The following is a 21017-nucleotide window of genomic DNA, read 5'->3' as shown; positions in this document are numbered from 1 at the left end:
CTCTCATTGTTTTGCTTTTGAATTTTGTTTATAATAGATAGGTTTAACACAATGTAAAATGGTTCTTTGAAGCAATGCCATTTTTAGACCAATGTGTCACAGTTTTTGTTGTTTGCTCTTGTTGAGGGAAAGATGTTCCAATTCTTCCAGCAGGACGAAACGTGAAGCTCTCAGTCTTTACGAACTATAGAATGCTAAGGGAAAAGGTGGAGCCCAAAGGGTGGTGCTTGATTTTTTGGGCTCCAGGAAGGATGAATCCAGCCACAATAACTAAAGGAAAGTGATATATTCGCATCCTTTTCTTCCCCAGGCCACCCTCTCTGGGGTATCTTGGACTAGTCTTTTCACACTACAATGGGTTGTCCCTAGCAAATCCCACGTAATTAAGGTTGTGTTAATTAGAGTAGCTTCCAAAGATTCTCATTAATTCGTTTCCGCGCGTTTACTTGGGCAAGAGGAAACCTTGCCTACACACCCAAAAATTCTATGAAACCTATAAAAAAATATCATTAAATTAGGAGTGGGAGTTTGAAGAGTGGAGGAAAGAAGTAGAAATGGGACGAGAGAGATAAGTCTCTCTTCCTCAAATTTCTTCAACAAAACAGTTCTATTAAAAATAAAAAGTAATTTAATGAATTAATGAAAAAAATGAAAAAGTAATTTAATGAATTTCGCCAACTAGTTTGGGGCAAAGGCTTAGCTGAGTTGAGTTGAGTTTAATGAAAAAAAAATGGAAATTCGACATAGATGTTAATGGGAAAGAATTGAAAGAAAGTCAAAAAAAAAAAGAAAAAAAGAAATTACATGAAGCAAAAAAATTATGGAGAACTAATATTTTTTTCCATATCATATTAAACATAAAATTTAAAAAAATGAAGTTTTATTGGAGATCCTCTAACTAGTCTCATTTTTTTTTCAATTTTTAATAAAAATGGTTTACCTTTTTCTGCAAAGCAAAGCCATTAAAATTACGAAAAAAAACGAAAAAAGACAATGGAACTGAAAGAAATGGTGAGGAGAAAAGGTCTAATTTGGTAAAGTTGGGGTCCATTGCATAATTGATCTGAACAATCATCTGCTAAGCTTTACCATTGGTGGGCTATACACGAAAAATTCCATGCACGGCACAATTCTTTGACTCCACAATGGTGTAAAAGAACTTACAAACTAGTAACCGTACAGAGATCAATGCAGAGCGGCTATCTCAACGAGCTCTGCATATTTTTCATCAACGAAAGATTTCACCTTGAGCACAGGTTCTTTACTACTTCGAGATGAGCGCCTCACTCTAATTACTGTTGGTAAGCCTGGAATAAGAAGCAGAAAAAAACATCAATTGTTTTTCTTTGCTGATCCCAAATAGTGTAGCATTAAGAAAGAGGTTATTGTTTTGGCCGTCCGGAGTTCTGATTATTTGTAGGATATGTTAAAAATAGCATTAATTTACAAGCACGGATCTAGCACCAGAACCATCATTAGATAAGATGGTTATCAAATATTATATAATATTCCTATACGGTAATGTTCCCTCTTATCAGTAACAGAAAATCACTACATATAGGTGAAATATTTTGTAGGATATGATGCAAAACCGAATGTAAAACATGCATATTAGAGGGAGGAAAAATCAATTGATCAATTTTGTAGGGTCAGATGCAAAACCAGAATGTCAAACATGCACATTAGGTGGAGGAAGAATTAAAATTGCTATGGGCATTTGGAAGAAGATATACACTATGGTAAAGCATGCATATTAGAGGAAGAGCAATTTGATCGATTTTGTAGGATCAGATGCAAAACCAGAATGTAAAACATGCACATTAGGTGGAGTAAGAGTTAAAATTATGATGGCCATTTGGAAGAAAATATACACTATGGTAAAATATGCATATTAGAGGAAGGACAATTTGATTCATTTTGTAGGATCAGATGCAAAACCAGAATGTAAAATACATAGAAGAAGAATTAAGATTGCTGTAAGCATTTGGAAGAAAATATACTCTATGTAAAGAGGGGAAGTAGTTCTTTTACGTGTTAAAGACAATTGCCAGCCATCCAAGTGAATTTTGCCCAGGCAGCTTATGCCAAGATATACTAGACCCCCACGCAAACGCTTGGGACCAGTGCTTAAAAACTCATTCACTCGTCTCGGAACTCGACTGAGTCGACCCACTTTTACCTTGGCCGCGTTTCACGTTGCACTGCATCCGCATTCCGTATTTTGACCTACGGAGTCAATAAAAAACTCCTTTGACTCTCCTGAGTTATGACCGGGTCAACACTGTCAACTGCGTTCTTGGCCGCGTCCCCGCCGAGTCGACAAGGATTTTTCTTGGCCACGTTCCGCGTCACATCCTCATTTTAAACACTACTTGGGCGCGCATTTTTTTTTCGAGCACAATGATGATAAAAAAGAACGCTACTGATTGCAACAATGGCAGCAACAACAATGACAACAAAGCAAGCAGGGACAAATGAGGTGATAGTTATAACTATATAGGTTACTTAGTGAATATCCCATTGTTTTTCCAGTCTAACATGATTCTTTCTTCGTTAGCTAAGAAATTGGAGAGATAACAAAGAATTCCCTCTGGAAAGACGGGAATGATACTGTTGTTAAGAGTGTGAATTTGTCTTAAATTTGAAATTTGTCGGGAGAAAAACAGAGTCCTCGGAATTTATTTCTGCCAGACTTCAGAACTCCTGCTTGCAATAATGTAGTGGAGATTCAGTTTTAAGTCAGAGACACTAGGGGCCAAGATTGTTGTAACTTAGGTTGCGTTCTTCCAGCCTTTTTCCGCTCCATTGATGGAGAAAAACAATAGAATCCCATTCTTTCCTCCTTTTTTTTTTTTTTTGAATGGCAAAGGAATATATTAATAGAGAAAAGCGGAAAAACCACAATTGAGCTGGAAACAAACGGCAGAGTTGATGAAAAGCTGACTGAGTCTAACATTAACTCGCCCGAGTGGACACCCTTTTAACGTGGATGATCTCTCCTCCGAAACTGAATTTTGAAACAATGGTAAGGAGGACCTATCAACCATGACAATCTCAGAGGAATCCAGTTAAGGACCAAGAGAAGAGAGTTTACCTACCCTGATCATATCAGAAATGGTGTTTGTCACTCGTAGAGAGAGGGAGAGATCTCCCATATGAGTATGATGAGTGAGACTTGTGTGAAAATAATCTATTGATAATTACCAGTAAAGCAATGAATGCAATCGATTGCATTGTGGTTCATGTGGCCGTAGATTTGGCAACTAAAAGCACCTTAGTGTGGCAGAACCCAGAGCACGATGGTAAAAGGGGTCTAAGTTGAATACCCAGAAGTGGGTGGAGTTGATAGCAACCCACAATGACGACCACTCTGCTAAAGACAAGCAACATATTGTGCAGATTGAGGGCCATGACTATAGAAAATCTATCGATTACATTGTGGAACTTAATGTAATTATGTCTATTTAATTATTTTATTCATTGACTCTTTATATTGTTTGCTTCCATAATTTGTAATAGTATGCTAACTGCCAGACAAACTTACAATTTCAATCACACTGTCATGCTGTCTCAAACAGATACAATCATAATATGATACAAACACATGGTATACATCACTAGGAGAATTTATATGATGGGTGGCCGTGAAAACACGTGAAGTCTCAAAAAGTAGGTACGGCCCACTTTTTTTAATGATCCAAACCGTTCATCTGTTTGGGCACAACGTAAATAGGTTGTGCCCAAAAATCATTTCCATTGGATAATCCTAACCCTCCGATCTGAACTGATCTGAATATGGAGATTTCCAAAAACCATTTATGGAATCTTCTACAGATCGGAGGGTTAGGATCATCCTATGGAAATGATTTTTGGGGCACAACCTATCTACCTTGTGCCCAAACAGATGAACGGTTTGGATCATAAAAAAAAAGTGGGCCGTACCTGTTTTCCAAGACTTCACGTGTTTTCACAACCACCCATCATATAAATTCTCACATCACTAGTACTAGTTGCTAACAAATAGTGAACGACTTTCAAAATGTGGATGTAGGCGAAAGAAAATCCTAGCCAACTCGGAATGATGTGATCGAGTACGTAGTTGTACTCAGTTGATGTGATCGTAAGTCATAACTAGGGAGGGTCGGAGGAGTTCTGGTCAACTTTGTAGTGCAAAACATGGTCTTGGACAAGAACAAGGCCAGCGTAAAAGGAATCGACATGACATTAACCTCGATCAAAGGAGTTCTGATCAACTTTGTAGGACAAAACGTGGACTTGGGGAAGAATGAAGCCAACGTAAAAGCGAGTCAACGATGAAGCAAGGGAGTTTTGAAAGTATGGTAAACGTATAGTACAAAACTTAAAACATTCAAGCAGGTATCATCCGTCAGGTATTAGTTATTGACAACTAGTACTGTATTTCTCCATGATCAATACCACTAGAAAATATGAGGCTTAGATATAGGATCGCTTTAAAATTGAAAGTTAGAGCTTACATAGATTTTTATTCTTCCATAAAAGTTAGGAACAGCCTGCCTGTAATCAACCACCTGGTTCATCCGGGTACTCATGAACTGGTGTGGGTTTGTCATATTTTCAGAAGATTAGTGCATTTTGTTTGAGCAGCACTGAAGTACATATCATTTTGGTGCAACCTGGTCAGACTGTTTGGCCAAGTTTTGTTTCCAAAACATTGCCGTCAAACTCAATAAAATTCAAGGTAAATAGGAAAGGCCAAAATTGAGTTTCATATCTCAATATTTTATAGCTAACACATAGACCAAAAAAGGGCAAAGGAGCAAACAGTACAGTGATGACTGATGACAATACAAAAAAGAAGAAATTTCTCATCATGTTTGGGCAGAAAAATCAAAACATAAATGCTCGGTTTTAGGAATCTTCGTGATCATCAGCCTTAGACATTCTTGGTCTCTGTTCTTCTTTAATGAAATCTTCTTACCATTCAAAAAAAAAAAAAAATCAGCCTTAGACAGACAGAAGGAAACACTCAGAAAGAAAGATGATAATTTATCACTGATTGATCACAATTTTAGTATGAGAAGTGACAACCAAATGAGCTTAAGCAGATTTTTTATTATACATAATATAAATTAGAATAACTCCGCCTGTGTTTCACAGCCTATCCCAAGCCAGGATAAAGGAGGAGGGTTGGCGTCAGGTTGACAGCCGGCTGTAAACTTTGCCACTCTTCTATGAAATGAATCCTATACATTCGTAAAAAGGTGGGGGTGGCACCAATTGAGGAGAAGATGAGAGAGCACTGCTTAAGATTGTTTGGACATGCCTGTGGATGCTCCAATGAGAAGAGGCGACTCGTGCCAAGTTGATTGGGGTATTTTCCATTAAATCCAAAAAAATATCACAAAGGAGTAGAAGTTTCTTGTATTATTATTTTGTAAGGGCGAGAAGAAGTTTCTTTCTTACAGGAGAACAATATCACAGAGGAGTAGATGTTTCTTGTGGTATAATTTTGCAAGGACTAGAAGGAGTTTCTTTATTAAATTTTGCAACCATTGGTTGGTTGGTTGGAAGGTGAAGCTGGAAGGGATCGATTCATTGGCCCCCTGTCTTCATTTTCACCGCTGAACCAATGCCCACAACTCTTGAATAGGCCGCCTTGCTGGAGAGAAAGAGCACTAACAGAACCAACAACGGCAATGGAAGCAATAACAGCATGCTACGAGATTACTTGACCTTGAGATTCTTAGAAGGGGACTGACCCTTGGCTACTCCAAGCTTTAGAAAAGAGCCCAAACCCCAAGTGATTATTGTCAATGAGATCAATAGTGCCAGTAATGTCACAAGAACCTCTCAACATGCACTAAGTGGTGCTACTGTGGAGTTTGTGCTCTCAGCAGTTGTGATATTGTCACCAACACGACGCTATGCTAGCTTGTCGTGTTGTGTGCCGCAATTATCTTGGTCACTTTAAATGTAAACGAGATTAAATAATGTAAAATAAGAAAATAGTCAGGAAAATTAGCTCCCAAGACTTACATAAATTATAGATATGAGCTTATCAATTGCATGTAATTTAATTCAGAAAGGACTTATTTTAGGCATAAATATTATTTTAAGTAGGGCTATGTTGGTTTTTTACTTTTTCTAGATTAAGGATAGTTTAGGTTTTACAAAATTGTTTCTTATGTTCTGCGATTACATACATGACATGCATGTGATTTGCATGACATGCAAAACCGATCTACTTTCTAATTTTGCATGGCACCCTATATTTTTACAAAAAAAAAACACTTCATTTGAGTCACTATTGCATGGCACCCTACTTTCTCAATGCTAGTTCTTACTGCTACAACTATGATTCTGCCTAAGAGATGTGCAAACATCTTCATTACAACCCCTTCTCGATTGCAGCTGCTTCGACTTTGATGCCAGCTTTTAGATTCACCTACGATCTGTTGGTGTTAATCAAGGAAATCATAATCAGCACGTTTTCGAATATTCCCATAGAAAGTATTCCTTAATCCGATCTATATTGATGTAAATTCTACAATTATGGCGATTCATTTTGTAATGAATCAGTGAAAACATTCCAGTTGATGCTGCATCTTCTAAGTATTTTCATCTCATCTTTTTGGAGACCCATTTTCTCCTACCTTCTTCTTCTTCTTTTCATTACACCATGAGTCTCATATCTTTTTTCACATTGCTTCTCTCTGCTCTATAATCTGCAAAAGGCCCTTCCTTTGACACATAATATTGTGGTAGCCGTAGGCGGCACAAGAGACTATCGTACGGTGTCTAAAGCCGCCATCGTTGCACCAAGCTCCGACATCATCAACATCAAAGTTGGCGTGTACCGTGAAAATGTGTTGATCATTAAGGACAAGATCAATATCACCTTCATAGGTAGTGGAATTGACAAAATGATAATCACCTCCAACAGAAGCAACGGTACAAGATTCAAGACGTTGGATTCCACCACTGTTGGTAGGTTTCATTTTTTCCAAGTTAATGTGTTAAATCACGGTGGCAAAGCTTATTATAGTTCCCAAAAGGCCCTAAGACTCCTCTTGTTTTGATCTTATCCTAAAGTAGTTAGAGCTGCAAATTTCAAGGTTATATTTTCATCTTCATATGATAGAGAATGAAGTTGGATTTTAAAAATAATATCTTTTTAATATTAATTATATATAATTTTTTTCTTTCTTTCAAAGCTTAGCATATGCATTTTCATCTACAATTAATTTTTCGTTATGGATGTTGTCACTATAGGATTCATTTCATAAAAGAGTGGCAAAGTTTTTCGGCTGACTGCCAACCTGACGCCAACCCTCCTCCTTTATCCTGGCTTGGGACGGGCTGTGAAAAACACAGGCGGAGTTCTGGAGAACTAAAGCAAGAGTAAATGCTAAATTAGAGTTATGGAGAACTACTTTGGAATCCAAAGGTTTTAGACTGAGTAGGACTAAGACAAAATATATAGAATGCAACTTTAGTAATGTAAGGAGGTGAGACGAAAATGTAGTAAATATGACTGGATAAGAAGTACCTAAGAGGGATATCTTTCGCTATCTTGGTTCAATTCTACATAAGGAATGAGAGATCGAAGAGGATGTTAACCATAGAATAAGAGCAGGTTGGTTGAAGTGGAAGCTTGCCTTAGGAGTTCTGTGTGACCGTAAAATCCCTACAAAGTTGAAGGGAATGTTTTATAAGACAGCTATGAGGCCAGCCATGCTGTACGGCTCAGAATGTTGGGCCACCAAGAAGCAGCATGTGTATAAGATGAGTGTAGCGGAGATGCGAATGCTTAGATGGATGTGCAGCCACACAAGGTTAGATTGAATTAAAAATGAAGACATTCGTAAAAAGGTGGCAGTGGCACCAATTGAGGAGAAGATGGGAGAGCACCGCTTAAGATGATTTGGACATATCCAACGTAGGCCTTTGGATGCTCCAGTGAGAAGAGGTGACTCGTGCCAAATTGATGGAGTAAAAAGAGGTAGGGGCAGACCGAAAACAATTTGTGTAGAAACAGAGAGGAAAGACTTGATAGCTAGGAACATAACATAGAACATGACCATGGATAGGATAGAATGGAAGAAAATGATCAATGTAGAAGAACCCAACTAGAACCAGGATTAGAGCCTGATAGATTCCTTTTACCTTCTTTATGAATTTGTTTCTAAAGGATTCATTTAGCCGACCCCAACTAGTTTGGGACAAAGACTTTGTTGAGTTGAGTTGATGTTGTCACTGACCTGTTTTGATAATTGTACTATCTCACTATGTCTTCTCCTTTTAATTTTTTCGTTGCTTATATTGTCACTACCGTTGCAGGATTCATTTTTTTCTCCTCATAGCCTATGGATGTTTGAGAGACAAATTTTTTTTTTTTGTGGCTTTGATCAGTCACTGAAGAACGCAAAGAAGGGGATGAGGGAGGGGTGAGCGGAAATGGAGGAATGATTTTTTGACTTGAAGTTTCATATGCTCTTTCCGCACTTATCATACCCTCGACTTATAAAAAATGCAAAGGAGGATATCATTTTTGCTTTGGAAACCATGGATACTTGGTTTCGATCAGCCATTGAAAAAAGCAGAGAATTCTAAGAAGATGAAAAACACAGATGTGAGATGAGGGAGCAACGCATAAATGGAAAGCATACCCATTTTTTCACGGTGAGTTCATAATTTTCTCGTTAAATAAGGGAAAGAGGGGATGCTTTTTTAACCGATTTTTCAACCTACTGAATCTCTATTAGGTCCATAGAAATAATTGGATGGCCTCAAGGTGGCAAATGGGCAGTGCCGGCCCGCGGCCCGGCAAGGCACGCCACGACAAGGGCCGTGCTGGCACGGCCCGATTAGCTACAGTGACACGGGTCTTGCCGGCACGGCATGAAGTCGCGGGCCGTGCTGGGCTGTTTGGCGGCCTGTCGGGCCGGCACTGCACGACCCATTTGCCAAGGTACGACCCACCGGCTCGGATGACCCCTTTAAAAAATGTGTTTTTTTTCTTGAAAAACCCAAGAATACCCCCCCAAAAGGTGTTTCAAACGGCTAGTTTGGGGGGTATTCTCATCCAAAACTTATATATTTCATAAAATCCTGAAAATACCCCCTCCAACAACTCTTTTTTTGGATATTTAAGTCATTTGATTGAAAAATGTGATTGAATGGGCCGGGCCGGCTCGGCACAGCGGGCTGCGGGCCGTGTCGTGCCTCGCCTAGGAGGAAATCGGCCCGTCACGGCACGGCCTATGAACCCTTCCGTGCAGTGTCGTGCCCGGCCCTCGGGCCCTTCCGGGCCTAAACTTTCCGTGTAGTGCCGGCCCGGCATGGCCCGTTTGCCACCTTGAGGATGGCCTACATAGCTTCCAGCGTTTGGCAATCATTATAGAATTTGTTTCCCCCAATTTTTGATGGATGAGAATGAAAGAAAATAAGGAAATCCCAAAAATCTTGTTCGGCTCACCGACCCACCACAAGCCCATTTCTAAAACATTTCACTTTTGCACGTTTCACACCCTAAAAAGACCTTGCTTGGTGGCTTAAATGTACTAAATCATGTGAGAGACCCTCTACCATGAATTTATGTACTCCAAATCATAAAAACCTTAATCCAAACATATAGATCATTAATCAGGGTAAAATTAGCCGGGTTGCTTCAACGTCCGAGCTCTGATTCCTTTTCGAGATCTGATTTTTTTAAAATCATCAAATCAAGGGCTAAGATTAATTTGGGTGTTCTTATTTATAATTTAGGTTCATTTGATCAGAATTAAACCAATTAGAGCCAAGTCTAACCAGGATTAAAGATTGGAACACTCAATTAAAAGAAATACAATGAAAATCCACAAAATAGCACCGGACTAATGAGCCGTTGAATTTATCAAAACCAATAAGTCACATCAGATTTATGAATCCTTTAATTGGTCACAAATACTTAATTTAATGGTTGGGATCATCAATCAAAAATTAATTAAATTGGTCAGTTCAATGGGATCCTTGATTTTTGGGAAAATTGGATGCCGTTAAAAATCAACGGCTCTCATTAATTTTAGTAAATAAATTTAGTATTTTTTATAGGACCATTAGTGTTAGAATATCAATTTAAAAATCAGGAAATAAATTGAAAATTGAAAAATCAAAACTAGCACAAAAATCTTGGAAAACATGGGAAAACATGTCCCGCCTATTTTCCTCCCTTTTTTAGGTTTTTGGGGATATTTTCAAAGATTAGATTTGAATTCAAGAAGAGAAAGGTAAAAAAGACAAACTGTGGACCCCGATCCGAGAGAGGTGCGGGGACGAGCCCCACACGGATAGTCTCAGGATCATCCACGTGAATGGAGAGCTCTACCAAGGAACTCTCGAAAGATTGTGCCTCTCACAGCATGAGTGACGATACAAAGGGAGATACCTCTCGATTCGGGGACTAGCCCAGATTCGAGGCGTACCTTAAACAAAAAAGAGTCGCCATCCAAGGAAGTGGGCCAAGGATCACATACTATGCTCTGTTGCAACGGATAACCAGAGATATAAAAAGAAGGTTCATGCCTGGTTACGAATTTGGAAGGTCCGAAGAGCACCTCGTCCGCCCAAATGTAAGCACCTAGTCTCTTATGCCATTTATTATTGATTTTGAAGAGTTTTGAGCGAAACTCATAGGAAATGGGAACGAATATCTCTGAAAAGGCGTCTATCTAATCATGCATGTCTCGGAGATGAAAAGTAAGCACACACAAAATAAATGAAAGAAGTGTTACCTAGGAATAGCTAGGTTATGAATGTCATACCTAATTGGTGTCTAAGTTCTGGTGTGCAAACACATGCATGCTACAGCTAAAGGTATAAGATCTGTACATGAAAGTAAGAAAACACAGCAAAACACACAACACAAATCAATTCTATACATGACTGGACAAGACAAATCCTAAAACTCTAATGCAGGACTTGACTCGGATCAAGATGGCCGTCCATCCCAGCTGCTCTACGTATCCCGGCCTCGGGAAGAATCGGAGTCAACGTAGTTCGATGACCTATTCTAAACTACGATGCCTAACCATCTAGAACCGCTATCCTAGACTCGATCCACTAGACTCGACAGATTTTTAAAGCTTTTTGCACAATTGTTTAAGTTCATGTGAATTGTAATTTTTAGGACTCTCTATATGTCCTAACTAATGCAAGTTGATTAGCCTTAGCTAATGCAGGTGGGCTCTATATCCTATGTGTATCTAGGCTGTGCATCCTAAAGAAAACCATGGGCTAACTATATGCTTCCTAGTCTAGCCATCGGTTCGACTAAATGTCTAACCGACCAACTCGAGGCCTCCTAACTCTAGGAACACTCACACGACAGGACACACCATATCAATACAAATCAGGATAGACTCCTAACTCTAAAACATCCCAAACAGCTAAGACAGACTCCTAACTCTATGGGAAGATTTTTTTGAAAAGGTTTTGAAAAAGCTTTGTATTTTTTTGAAGGTTTGAAATATTTATTTTTAAAGGTTTGGCTGGAATTGGGATAAAGATCCCAAGCTGCACTACGTACCATGTGAAAAGGGATCAAGCTAACGTAGTTCGAAAATGATTTTCCTAACTACTCCTAAATGACTCAAGATTTTTGAGATTTTTAGTTTTTAGATGTTTTTGAATTTTCAAGTGTTTTTGAAATGTTTTTGATGTTTTTTGACACAAGAGGACAGAATCCTATCATCATAAGAGGAGGAGAGACTCCTGATATCCCGCAAAGGTTGGACATCATCCTATGCTTTGTGGGGGAAAAGAACAGAATCACAGCTCTGCAAGGGTTGGACAGCATCCTATACCTTGCAAAGAACTGGATAAAATGACATGACTTGACGAAAGGTTGGACAAAACCCTAACCCCTATGATGATAGGACTGACTCTTGAAAGAATTACTGACTCTCTAGCTAAGGACTGATTCCCATGCTAAGGACTGACTCTGAAATTAGAAATTCTAAAAAAGGAGGTGCTAATGAGACAAAGCCTGTCTCCGAATGATTTGACTTTTTATCGAGACATAGCTTGTCTCTTTAAAAATGGGTGGGCTCTAGATGACTCTTTCATTGCCCGTGCAATGATAAGGCTCCTAATGTTTCAAAAGTATCAAGGCTCTTATCTAAAAGACTGGACTAGTCTTATAACAAAAGAGGGGAACACTATACAGACTATGCAAGTCCCCTAAGGATGGGCTTGGGTTAACGCCTTCATCGCCCTGGCGATGAATGGAAGGATCTAATGACTTGAGGCTATCTTTTTAAAAAGACAAAAGGAAGAGGGATACTACATGGACCAAGTAGGTCTCCCTAAAAAATGGCCTTGGGATAACTCCTTCATCGTCCTCGCAATGAATACGGAAACCTATGTTTGAGGATACCTAAAAGGCTAAGAAATCCCTACTTAAGGAAGGGGAAGGAAGAGAGAGGGTACCACCATGATCAAGTAAGTCCCTCTAAAGATGGGCTTGGGCTAACGCCTTCATCGTCCTTGTAAGGCTCCTAAAGATTTTGGGTCAAATACCTCCATAATCCGTCTTAAAAAAAATGAATTGAACCAAACAACTAAATTGATATAATTCAAAGAATCTACTTAAACAGATATCCATATCTATCAGGTAACAAATCAGTTCAATTATACAATATGATGCTAGAATGATCTCATAGATATAATCTCATTAGAAATACTGATCATACAAAAGTAAGCAAAACAGCTCCTCCCTGACAATACTCCTTTTTGAAAGATGAAAACAGTGTATTACAAAGACAACAACCCCAACATTATAGTTGCACTGGTATCTAAATAATGCTCACAAGATACGTTCATATTTTTATAGGTGCTCAGTTAGGGGAACAAACATTTTAAAAAATGCTGCATATAAAACATGGACTTGACTGCATCGACCCGAACTCCTTTCAGGGAGCACTACTGGAACCAAAGATACTACAAGGGTTGTAGAATTGGCCTTGTGGATTTGAGGATAAACACAATATTCCACAGACCTCAAGACTTGATAATTCAGTGATAAAGCATATGTATAATGACCCTAGCACTGTTGGCCGCATCACTAGTGGTTTCAATGTTGAGTTCATTTTATCACACCTATGAGGTAGAAGAGAAGGAATTTAAGGGGGTTTGAAATGGATCCAAATCACATTGATATACGGGCTGGATAGGCACTGAACTGGTTAGAAACTGGACAGGTTCTGTACTGGTTATGGGCACTTTAGAACAACCAATCAAAATTGCTATGGGTATCTAAAAATGGATGACTGAATATTGGTTAAAACAAAGCAACTGTTCTATATTACGACACTATTGAAATCAATTAATGACAAAAACTGGAACCGAAAAGAGAGCACTGATATGAACATTACTATTATTAAGAAGTTATATTACCCTATATGATACCAAAATCAGAAAATGAAAGAAAGCATTGACATAGACATCACTATAGTTAAGAAGTTATATTGCTCTGTATGATACCAGAATTAGAACATGAAAGAAAGTATTGACATGAATATCACCATAGTTAAGAAATTATATTGTCCTGTATGATACCAAAATTGGAACATGAAAGAAAGCATTAACATTTACTCAAAAAGCATGAAAGAGAAAGCCCCTAACTATTTTACAAACAAGGCTCCATTCAAGAAATGATGGCATATTCATGTCATCAGGGCATGCACGCCAAAATTTAAAAGGGAATTCCAATTAGAATAGCAATTGAAGAATGGAATTCACTATAAACCCTCGCACGAAAAATTGAAAGAACCTGCTTGATGTGCTCAAATTCGTGCTTCCCTGATTCTTCTTCAAATCTTCTTCAACCTTAGAGCTTTTTCTCTCAAATCTCTCAGATCTCCTTTCTCAGATCTCTCTGGCCTCCCTCTCTCCAGCTCTCTAATCTCTCTCTTTCTCCTCTCAACTTCAAATCTTCAAATCTGAGATTCATAGAAAACTCAAAGGAACTTGCCAATACCAACAGAGAAGAAGATCGGAGAAAAGGTGAAAGACTAAGGTTTCAGAAGTTAAAATGGAGGCTAGCAGGGGAGGTGCCGGATTTCATGAGATTCACAGGAAATTGCATCGGAGGAGACGATCGGAGTTAGGGTTTGGATTTTGAGAAGAGGTTTTCTCTCTCTCCTCTAATTTTTCTCAGATCTGGAAATCAGCTCCTCTATCTATTCCAACTCATGAAACCCGGATCTTCAACAGAAATGATCGAAGAAAACGATCGGAACACGGCCGAAGCTTGACCGGAGGTCAGCCGGAGAAGGAAAGGTACGGTTAGGGTTTGAGGTGGTAGATCTAGAGTTTAGGGTAGAACTAGCACAAAAAGGATGAAGAAACAAGATGAATATACTAAGAATAAACACAATTGAGAATAGAGAGTGTCGGACGGAGCTCCGATGAGCTCACCGGAGAGGACAACCGGAGCTCTCTCTCTCTCTCTCTCTCTCTCTCTAGCGAATTTTTCTTTTCTTCTCTCTGAAGCTTATATCCCTGATCGGAGCTTTGCCGGAGAATGGAGATCGGAGAAGATGAAGAAACATTTAGGGTTTCCGCGAATTTGGGGATTTCTCTCCTCTCTCTGTGTTATTTTTTTTTAAAAGAAGATTTAGCTACTATTTATATGCAAAAAGGGGAATTGATATTGGCACTCCAATCTGATAAGCGTGCGGTTGACGCAAATTTTGATAAGGCGCGCGGTTTTGCGAGTCCTATTCTAACATGGCTCAGCCCTCTCTAGGATAAATTCACCCCCCTTTTACGCACTTACATCACGACACCATCTCGATTCGTTCGCTAGGCAAACGCGCTCGGATTTCGACGAGATTTCGCAGGAACCTACACGGGACCCTAAGCTAGCCTAGGGTGAAATTTGAGACCTTAGTTCATTCATTTGATGGGGTTTTGCATAAAATTGAAGAGTTTAGGGCACGGTCAAAATGGGGTGTCTACACAAACTAGCTTCAAAATTGCCAAAATTTATAAAGGAATATATTTTCAATCCAAAGACCATCAAACTTACCTAATTTCCAGCCATTCACGCCCACTTTGGATGTTTCTTTTATTCCCAAAGAAGATTCCAAACTAAAAAGTAACATTCTAGCTCCTTTGATGTCCATCGTGTAGTTGATTTAATTCTTTTCATGCATGTTTAGTTGCTTCAATTTATGCATGTTTAGAGAATTAGATAATTTGAACTCTATGGAATTCAAAAAGTCTCAAAGTTGAAAGAACCTTAGAACTTACACCTAAATCATCAAAATTAGAAGAATTTCAAATCAAATCTCAAATTCCAACACTTAAACTAAATTCTAAATTCTAAAACTTATAAAAATCTAGAAATTGCACTCTAGGATCCCAAAATAGAATCCTTAGATTCCAAATTTTATAGAATCTTTAAAAATGCAACTTAGGTCCCCTGCATTAGACTTAGGTTCGTATAGCATAGGTCACTTCACTCAAATCAATCTAATCAATTTAAACATTAAAGTCATCAATTCCATAAGTTGTTAAAACACTCGCATAGGCACATAAGCATGTAGCTAGGCATTTAGGATCAATTCATTGCCAGCATGAGTATAAACTATGAACAACCAAATACTTAATTGCATTTAGGTTAGTCCAATAAAACAAACACATTTACGCCTCTCAGTTAACACTTAAACAGATAAAGCTCTCAAATGGTAACAACCAGCTTTTTGCCGGGCAAGAATGGTGCCTAACAGCTTCCATTCTTGTAACCAATTAACTTATCTTACTCGGAATCGTAGACCATACCTACAGAGTTATCTATAGGTCCTAAGGCCTAACCTAGGTGGCGACTCTGGTCATTGCTTCTTTCGTGAAGTTTGGATTTTCATCCCAACTCACGGAAAAGGCAAGCTCTTCGAATTCAATTAACAACACATATACAAGAGCACATGCCGAAACACACCGTCATGGGTGCGAAGGGACAACCTCCCGACAGGCTCCACACATATGAAGATGACAATATAACCTTGATTTTTGTAGCTCTAACTACTTTAGGATAAGATCAAAACAAGAGGAGTCCTAAGGCCTTTTGGGAACTGTAATAAGCTTTGTTGCAATGATTTAACACGTTAACTCAATGATTTAACACGTTAACTTGGAAAAATTGAAACTTACCGTTGTGGAATCCAACGTCTTGAATCTTGTATTGTTGCTTCTGTTGGAGGCGATTGTCGTTTTGCCAATTCCACTACCCATGAAGGTGATGTTGATCTTATCCTTGCTGACTAACACATTTTCGTGGTACACGCCAGCTTTGATGTTGATGACTTTGAAGCTTGCTGCAACGATGACAACTTCAGAATCCGTACGATAATCTTCCGTGCAGTTTGCGGCTACCACTATATTATGTGTCAAAGGAAGGGCCTTTTGCAGGTTACAGAGCAAAGAGAAGAAATGTGAAAAAAGATACAAGAGTAATGGTGTAATGAAAATTAGAAGAAGGTAAGAGAAAATGGGTCTCCAAAAAGATGAGATGAAACTACTTAGAGGATGTAGCATCAACTGGAATGTTTCCACGGATTCATTACAAACTGAATTGCCATAATTGCTTAGAGGATGTAGATCTGATTTAGGAATACTTTCTATGGGAATATTAAAAAAAACATGTTGATTACGATTCCTTTGTTTAGTTATGATATTTTCCATTGTGAATCTTACTTTCCTCGCACCGTGCATTGCACGGGTCTGCAACAAGTTTTTAATGTATACTACAATGAACTTACTCTTAATATCCTTCCTAAAAGAGACTTATGATGCATCATCATACCTAGTAAACCTAGGTTTCTTCAAATCAATCATAGGTGGGGCCCACCACCCTTAATGGGTGTCCGTGTCATGAAAGTAATTTGGGTGGTATGTTTTAGGGTTTGGAATATTTGTTTTGGGGAGGGGGAGGAGGTGAGATGAAGCCTCCATGCATCCAGCTTTATCACATAAATCATATCGAATCTGTTTTTGGAAATTGGTAATAAGATGATTATGGTGATGTTATTGCGCTTTTGTTGTCTCTGTTGCATTGAGAGAAATGCTAAAAAAGACGGTGGTTTCTTTTGAAAAATTTATGTCCACGATCATCTGCATGAATTCTAACAATCACTGTCACCTGCAGGTACTTCTTCGGAAAATACTAAAAAGAATACTGGCATTGGAAACTAAGATAAAATTAAAGGATCCTGAAATTGGAAACTACGTAAAAATTAGGAGAAAATCTTTTCACCATATATACGAAAACTAAAAGGTATGGTGATTTTATTGCTCTTTTGTTGTCTCTATTGCATTGAGAGAAATGCTAAAATAGACGGTGGTTTCTTTTGAAAAATTAATGGCCACGATCGTCTGCATGAATTCTGACAATCAGTGTCACCTGCAGGTACTTCTTTGGAAAATACTAAAAAGGATCCTGGCATTGGAAACTAAGATAAAATTAAAGGATCCTGGCATTGGAGACTATGTAAAAATTAGGAGAGAATCTTTTCACCATATATAGGAGAACTAAAAGACAAGATATGTCAAATGGATAATTGAGATCATTCAAAGGTGGGGCCCACTATGTTCCACTACGCACGATTGGTTCATGCCTGGGTCGGTCAATTGACCGAGTCTTTTCACCAAACGAGAATAAAAAAGCAATATATATCAAATGGATGGCTAAAATCATTCAAAGGTGGGGTCCACTATGTTGTATAAACCAAGGTTTAAAATTTCGGTTTCGGTACCGGTTTCGGAGTTTGAAATTTCAAAATTTAGACCGAAGTTTTGAAATTTCGATCGAAATCTGGTACAAAATAGGGGTGGACATGGTTCGGTTCGGTTCGGTTTTGGGCTAAACCCAGAACCGAACCATATATAATCGGTTCCCTGAAATTGGAACTAGAACCGAACCATATATGTATGGAACCGAACCGAACCAGAACCATATATAATCGGTTCGGTTGGTTCGGTTCTGGGTTTACCCAACCTTCACCAATGGCCCTGTTTATTAGGCCATGTCCATCCCTACTGTTTATAACTTTATATAGATAGTTAGATACCATTGCTCGCAGCCTCGCACCAATTGGGAATGTGCGAGCTATATAAATTAGGCTGTGTTTGGATTACAGGAATTTTCTGGAAATGTTTGGAAAAGAAGCTTTTATAGAATTTCCGAGTCTTCCATTTGTTTGATTACACATGAAAAGAAGTAACTTGAACCAGAGCAATTCAAGTTTTATCTAGACTGACATTCAATTTATGAGGATATCCCTGTAAATTGTGAAAAGGAAACTTTTCTCTCTGACTGTTTCTTTCGAGTAAAATAAATTTTTTGCTCGTGTAAAATGGGCGTAAAATTTGTTTTTTCGCCCATTTTACGTCGAAAGAAACATCGCCTACAAAAAAATTCCACAGGAAATGTTTTTCCTGCAATCCAAGCAGGTCTTAGGGAAGTCAGGCAGACTAATGAAGTTGTCATCAGTGAGAGAAGGCAACTGAGAATGTGAGGGCATATAACGCTTCAAGAAACTGCAAAAAATTCGTACTCTGCCTCTCATCCAGCAACTGCAGAGGCAAATGAACAGATTATGGTGATCAGAAAGGACTCATCTTACCTTTCATATTTTAAAAATGCCAAAACATGCAAATTTACTGAGGAAAAAAGAACCAGAGCACTAACACGTCTGCACGCCTGCACAATATCCGACTCGGGAACTTGTGCACTACCCCGTACTTCCTGCCAAGTAGTTAAAATCCACGAGTCAATAATCCTAAAATCTGTGACCCAATTCACTTGGAATCCATGATGAAGGAGAAAGAAACCAATAGACACACCTTACTGAAGTACCGCTGAAGCAAGCATTCCTTCAACACGCCACACATCCCATAAAAATATAGCAAATTTGACATCACCTGAACATGATTCAGTGTCTAATTTTATAAGATTAGGTTTTTTAGAAGTGAGAGAATGTAATCAAATAAATAATTAAAAGGGATCAAGAAAAGGAACCTTATTATACAACCACTCTGTCCAAGAGGGTGCTTGGCATAAAGGGGAGACAAGTATCAAACCAAGAACACGCTTCCTATATTTAGGATGTAAGCACCCGCTGTCACCCCAAAGCACATCACTGCACCAAGTCTGAAAAGGGAAAAACCATAGCCATTATAAATAGAACAAGGGATAGATAATGCAAAGTGTGGAAAAATTATAGGTAGAAGATATCCAAAAAACTTTTTGATATTATCAACTCTAGGTTAAATTTCGGTGGAAATTTTGTATAAATTGAAAAACAAAAACATTTATCACATATTACCCAAAGTAGTCAAGAACATCTGCCACCTGATCTGCTAAGTCATCGACAAAAGGCACGGGGATATTTGAAGAAATTGCAGCAGCTCCTAACTGCAAGAACTCTTGAGGAAACTGCCAAACAAAATAACGTGAGTATAGTGTTGGATAGAAATGGTCCGTGCACAAACACAAGCCAACCAAAAAATGAGCACGGAAAGATCAACAACACTAAAAACTATAATCAAGTCTACCAAATTACCGACCTCGTATCCAGGTGGACTTATGTGATAAATGCAGAAATTGTGAAGCAGCAAAGAAGCGGCTTCTGGGCAAAAGAATAATCCTTGGAAACATGACATATTTGATAAAATTCATAGATGTGTAAGAATCCAGTAAATAGACACAAAACAATACAAGTTTTCAAGGCTGGGTTTATTTATGATCCTTAATGCACCCAACACAAAAGGGTGAAAAGGAACAAAGAAACCAAAATGCTAGATCCTCAAAACCAATAAAGCATTTCATCCATTTTACAGTACCTCAATTGGATAATTGAAAGAACTAACTAGTTCATTTCATACATTTTATAGTATTAAACTTCATTAAGGGAAACATTACAAAAAAAAAGCAACACAATTCCAAAGTCAAGTTGCATATAAAAGTCAAGTTCCTCAACCTGCATATAAAAGTCAAGTTCCACAAGAACCTAATTTTAAGGGAAATAATCAGGCACAAATTTGGGATAGAGTTAACTTATAGCAAAAGCATAGCCTTTGGCCCTTGGGTCGGTCCCAAGCTGTAGAGTTCAAAACTTCAAATAATAGTTCAAACCACAAAAGGATGTAACATAACATAACATCCAAGCATCCCAAGCCATAAAACATCCAAATAGAAAGGAAAAGTAAATAAAAAGGAATGCCATCAAATGATTCAAATCCTCCATTCCAATGTCCAAGTTCACGTTTCTTTGCATCATCCTCTTCAACGTGAGTGAAGTGACAATTGGACTTTCAAGGTCAACAACTGCAAAAGTATACAACAATTAATGTGGGCATCCAAGTAACAATAATTAATTATAACAAAAGAATTAAGACAACAATAAAAAAACAAATAAAATGTTACCTGATTCAAATTCTTCAAGTTCATCTAGCTTTTCTTCTACTTCAATAGGGAGTGGCGAAGCCCGTAACCAATCTTGTCCACAAATCAAGCACTCTACTAATTTAGGGGTTAGAGAACTACGAAACTGATCAAGAATACTACCCCCGGTGCTAAAAGCTGACTCTGAGGCAACAGTAGAGACGGGAATAGCTAGAACATCTCTTGCTATTTTGGAAAGAATTTTGTATCTAGAACTATTCACTTTCCACCAATACAATATTTCAAATTTTGGGTCTTGCTTTTCACATCCTTCTTCTAAGTACTTATCCACCTCAGACTTAGTATCCACGCTCTCCTCTTCTTCTAAAAATGCAACAAAGTCTGAATCAACAAGATCTATAGTTTGCTTACAAGCATCTAGGTTTTGCTTGTCAACCTCCATCTCATCTAAGTTTTGAACTTTATTGGGAGGCGATGTGGAAAGAGATTGGTAATGCACAAAAAGACGATGGAATACTCCATATACTCTATTAGTGAGTGCACTAACCTTTTCCGAAGCATAGAGTTTAGAGTAACAAAATTTAATATA

The 21017-nt window shown here is 38.3% G+C and overlaps 1 pseudogene; it reads right to left on the bottom strand.

Annotated features, from left to right (window-relative positions):
- Nucleotides 1-1185: 1185 nt before the first annotated feature.
- On the bottom strand, nt 1186-19710 carry LOC143852307 (protein NDL1-like; annotated as a pseudogene).
- Between the last annotated feature and the right edge of the window lie 1307 nt (nt 19711-21017).

The sequence above is a fragment of the Tasmannia lanceolata genome, unplaced genomic scaffold (assembly GCF_043159265.1).
Source record: "Tasmannia lanceolata isolate RefF3 unplaced genomic scaffold, GAP_Taslan_0.1 ptg000019l, whole genome shotgun sequence".
Classification (NCBI taxonomy): Eukaryota; Viridiplantae; Streptophyta; class Magnoliopsida; order Canellales; family Winteraceae; genus Tasmannia; species Tasmannia lanceolata.
Note: the sequence above shows the minus strand (reverse complement) of the source record. Positions and strands in the feature narration are given on the sequence as shown.